Source organism: Nicotiana attenuata, unplaced genomic scaffold (assembly GCF_001879085.1).
Source record: "Nicotiana attenuata strain UT unplaced genomic scaffold, NIATTr2, whole genome shotgun sequence".
NCBI lineage: Eukaryota > Viridiplantae > Streptophyta > Magnoliopsida > Solanales > Solanaceae > Nicotiana > Nicotiana attenuata.
The window spans coordinates 484,468-489,956 of record NW_017670563.1 but is presented as its reverse complement, the minus strand read 5'-3'; the positions used below and the strand labels follow the sequence as shown (position 1 = coordinate 489,956).

The 5,489-nt window shown below is 38.9% G+C and overlaps 1 pseudogene; it reads right to left on the bottom strand.

Annotated features, from left to right (window-relative positions):
- Positions 1-3,972: 3,972 nt before the first annotated feature.
- LOC109241009 lies at positions 3,973-5,048 on the bottom strand (annotated as a pseudogene).
- Between the last annotated feature and the right edge of the window lie 441 nt (positions 5,049-5,489).

Sequence of the window (5,489 nt, the reverse complement as noted above, 5' to 3'; positions counted from 1 at the left end):
GGTTGAATGGTACCATTATTAAGCATGTCAGTCACTTGTTTTTCTATCTCATTCTTTTGAAAATGGTTATACCTGTAGGGCCTAATGCTGACTAGAGCTGCATCTGATTTGAGAGGGATGAAGTGGTCATGACTCCTCTGTGGTGGCAGAGACTTTGGCTCAGCAAAAACTCCTGGAAACTCAGTCAACAACTCTCTAATTTGTTCAGGTATGCTTCCTTCTTCTGTAGTAGACTGAGCAGTAATTGTGAAGAGATGGGCCCATAACAGTTGGCCTTTCTTGAGTAGCTGCTTCACTCCTGCAGCTGACATACTCTGTAAGCTACCCTCTTCAGAAAAACCCTTCAGTTCTACTCTCTTTCCCTTCACATTGACCTGTAATCTATATCCAATAAAATCAAACAGTATAGGATTGTGCTTTCTCAACCAATCCACTCCTAGTACCATATCACATCCCCTAATATCTAACATTCTCAGCCTGTGTTCAAATTCAATGACTTGCATTTTCCATTTGAATTGAGGACAAGAGTGATAACTCATCAAATTACTACCATTTGCAGTTGTAACTCTCATTGGAGCATCTACTTGAATCACACACCCCAATTGTTTTGCAGTTTCACTTGCTACAAAACTATGGGTGCTACCACTATATGCTAATATCACCATGATTTGTTTACCATACACTCCTTTCAATTTGATAGTAGTAGATGTGACTGTCCCAGATAAGGCATTGAGGCTTATGGCATCATCAATTATTGTCTCCTGAATCTGCTCCTCCACTATACCATCTTCAGCAGTATCCATTTCTACATCCCCTTGCTTAGTAGAACCAGACAATACATTTAACTGCTTATTCTTACATTGATGACGAGGGAAATACTTCAACACTTATAACATTCACCTATTGCCATTCTTGCCTCAAACAACTTGTTGCCCACATTGTAGGAAGTAGTTCCCCCCTCCTTCTGTTGGAATCCAGATGTCCTCACTCCTGATTGACTATTATTGTTGTTGTATTGTGCTGGCTGCCTATCAGTGTTTACTTTACCCTTCTTAGCTACTGTTTCTAACAGTTTTTCTTTGTGCCTAGCTTTCTCCACTGCTTGACTAAAGGAAAAGGGATCAAGCATCTTGACTGTGTGCCTGATTTCATCCTTGAGTCCTTTAATAAAGAATCCAAGGAAGAATTCTTCAGGAATAGTGGGATATTTAATCAAGACCCAAGCCTTCAAATCTTCAAATCTTGCCAGGTAATCATTCACTAATCCTTGCTGCTTAATTCTTTTGAACTCTCCTAAGAGATTAAGATTACTATTATCAGACTCCTCAAATCTCTTACTGATTTCTTCTGCAAACTCAGGCCATCTCACACTACCTCTGCTCAGATGATAAGAAAAGTACCAGGATTCAACTCTCCCATTAAGATGAAGGACATCATCGTCCAACTTCTCCTGAGGATCAGTTATCTGATTGAAGTGAAAGTATCTTTCACACTTTCGGAGCCAAGATCTGGAATCACCTTCTTCAAAATAAGGAATTTCAAACCTATGACCATGGTTATTTCCTTGCCTTCTACCAATAGAATACTCATTCTGCTCCGCAAATCTGGGTCGACTACTGGATCCTTAAATGTGATTGACTTCAACTGGAGCACTCCCCAAGATGCCATCCTTGCTCGTGAAAAGTCTGTCCATCATCACATCCAGCTTCCTTCCAACTTCATCGATCTTAGAATCATTCGATTCCAATTTTTTATTCGTCTCTGCCATGTAATTCTTTAACTGATTGTCTAATTTCTTCACATAATCTTCATTCGACTTCGAACGAGTTTCTGGGACTGTCATTGTAGCTAGAAAATGCTCTGATACCAATTTGTAATGCACTTAATTGAAAAAGTGAAATTCAAGGAAAGAACTAAGCTGTATTGATCACAATTCGATGATTACAATATGAACAACAACTGAAATACGTAATGAACTCAGAGAGAGAAGTAGAAATGGGGGTTAGAGAGAAGAAGAAGAAAGAAGAAAGGAGAAGAAAGTAGAGAGAGAAAGTAGTTGGGAATTCTATTATTGCCAAAATGATACCCACTTCTCTACTGATCTGTTATTTAACTAACTAACTCTAATTGTTAACTGGATAATATTGTCTTGGACTCTGTCTTCTTAGCTGAAAGGCCCAAAGGCCCAATACGTTTCACTTCCTGAAGGCCCAATACGTGAAGCCCAGTAAGACTTAACCCAATTCTGTTGTACCCTACTTCCTTGTTTGTATCTCCACTTTCCTTTTTCTTGTCTTAATATTACATCGGGACTTATGCGGGTAATAGATACCGGATAAAAACCAAGAAAATAATATAGTTAGAAAAGGCCAAAAGTAACCCCATCAGACTCTTTTTTTTTTGGGGAATCGCATCAGAATTGTAACAAGAGTGAAAGTATGATCCCTTAAGCTTAAGAGACTCAAAAGAACGAATAACAAAGGCAAGTTGAGTACAAGCTGTTGGTTTCTTAACAATTTACTGCAGGTGGAGGAAAGAATGTGATATGAATTTGAAACACCGTAAAGGTGAAAATATTCTCATCTTATACATGGATTGAAGGAAAAATATTTTATTATAAATCTTCACTATAATTTTATATTTTTCCACACGTAAAGCTAGTAATACCCCTATTTATAATAGTACGAAATCTATTTCAACTAAAACATGAAAATAACCCTTCGAGGTTGCCCAGTTTGTTTGGAGGGAAGTCATCCATACGGATGACCTGGGATCGATTCCCCCCCTCAATGCCTTCTGGATTGAGCCTGTCGCACAAGGCTTGCCTAGTGCGGTTTACATTCTCTGTGTGGTTTGCAGGCTATTACAGAGGGGGAGGTTTATCCAGTGCACACAAAGTGCTCACCACAGAGTGCTCGCCGGAAGGGCAGAGGCTGTGGCTGAGGTTGTAGCGGCTGTGGGTTTTAATTGCCTCTTACCAAAAAAAAGAAAAACGTGAAAGCCTATACTATATTAACCCTACTAGAAATTCGGTCAAAACCGATCACGGTCGACCGATAAAAAAACCGGCCGAAAAATTGATCGAAGTCAGTCGGTTTTTCAGAAAAAAAATTTTAATTTTTTTTTACGAAACTGACCAACTTTGGTCGGGTTTTTTGGCGCAAAAATGTGAGAAACTATTTTTACATCTCACAAATTTATTTTTCAAGAAACCGACCAACTTTGGTCGATTTTTCATTTTAAAAAAATTAAAATTAATATTCAAAAAATCGACCAGTGATAGCAAACATCGAACAGGGGAAAATCGATAGCCTACCTCGGAGATTGCTCGTGTGTTAGCCGAAAATGATCGTCCTTCACCGGAAGTTGTCGTCCTTCGCCGGAGCTGGCCGATTGGGTTGTCGATGGTGAGGTCGATGAGCTCTAGGTTGAGGCTTAGAGAGAGACGGTGTGTTTTTTTGTTTTGAGAGAGTGAGAGATAGACGGAAGTTTCATAATATTTTTTAACTTAAAATATATTAAAAAGTTAATAAAATACTAGCGGTGTCATTTTTTTTTTAATAAATATGTAGGAGGGAAAAAAGGAGGGAAAAATAAACCGTTCCATTATACTTTTATTTTACCAAACCGTTCCCACAGATAACTCTATCGTATCGCCTTTACAAACCGTCTCTATATATTTACTTATGATGACGGTTATTATACTATTGGAAAGATTATTCTTCAAAAGTGTTCCAGAAGCCTTTTGACTCTATTGGAACGGTTAAAATCGTTCCAATATATTATCTACTGTAACAGTTACAAAATCATTGCATAATAACCGTTCCAATAAAATCATTTTGTAGTAGTGGCTGCAGCTTCCAATCGTAGATTAGTACACCAAGAAGGACCAAAAAAGAGCAAAAGAAATAAAGTAAAGGTGCTACAAGGCCAAAAGACCATACATCAGCAAAACATATTGAGCACTACAACCGCAGATGTACATGGTCATAGCTTCAAAAGCTTTAACCCAAGCGAAGCCCTAAGCCTGTTGGCTTCTGCTATCTCAGGATCTGGATGATATGTTCCATCATCTTTCTTCTCCTTTTTCTTCTTGGGTTCATCCAGAGCAGGACTAGAACTGCTGCGAGCATGCCTTTTACGATGATCATCATCACGGTCTTTTCGGTCTCTGCTTCTACTTCTGCTCCTAGAATAACTTCTGTGCCGACCACGCTCGTGGTCACGTCTATCACGTTCTCTGGCCTCCCTGTCCCTGAGGCTAAGACGGTCCCGGTCCCTCTCTCTATCTCTATCCCTCTCACATCTGCAACGTTCCCTGTCATAATCATGATCTCTGTCATAGTCATCTCTATCATAATCTCGATCTCTATCATAGTCACGATCCCTGTATCTGTGACTATCTCGTCTTCTATCCTGATCTCTCTCCCCAGTTGGACTTCCCCCACGATAGTAATCCTTTTCATCCTTTTCCTCTTCCTCTTCAAAGTCATCTTCCAACGCACTTCTCCGACGTTCCAACTGGCCATTATGTTCCAATTGCGATCTTTTCTTGATACGACGCAAAGCAATATCACAATAGTAATTTGTCCTCAGAAGCTGGTCAATATACTCATCCACGTGTGTCAGTTCATACTGCCCATCAGCTAATTTACGTCTGAGCTTCCGATAATCATTATATAGAGGCTCAAGGTATCGATAAATATCGATATCTGTACCCGTAATCCGCAAATAAAAAGCTCCAAGAGCACGAACATACTTGTAATCTTCGTTTTTTATCAACTCCACAACTATGTCTTTTTCAGGTTGGATTTGGAGCATCTTCACGACAAGACATATGAAGGGTGTGGGTTTTCTATTGCCGCCGAATGTACCACCGAGGTGGTCGAGTTCCATGGCTTTGTCGACTAGGGTTTCTGCTGTCAACCCGAAACATTGTTCTTTCCGGTAGGTGTTTTGGTATATTTTAGACCTCAGGATTTGCTCACCAGATTCTGTGGGTTCGTTCCCCTAATACTCTTTGCCAATGGATCGGTGCGATTCGTCATGACTGTCAAACCCTAATCGGATCGGATCAGAGTGGAGAGGGTTTACCTATATGAAGGAAAAATTATTTTATTATGAATCTCCGCTACAATTCTCCACTTATAAGGCTTGCAATACCCCTATTTATAATAGCACGAAATCTATTTCAACTAGAAATAGGAAAGCCTATTCCTATATTAATTCTGACTACAGCTCCTATTTAGACATGAGTTAAATAAACTAGCAAATATCAAATCCAAAACAATTTAGGTTTCTTATTACAACTTTGAATTAGTTTTCCAACATAGATGAACCAAATATATATATATATATATATATATATATATATATATATATATATATAAAGGTTAGAAATATGTAATCCGTAACTCCGTGTAAATTAGACTTGTTGTATGAGTTCATGTTAAACCATCACCCCAAATACTATGGAGAACAGGAATTAT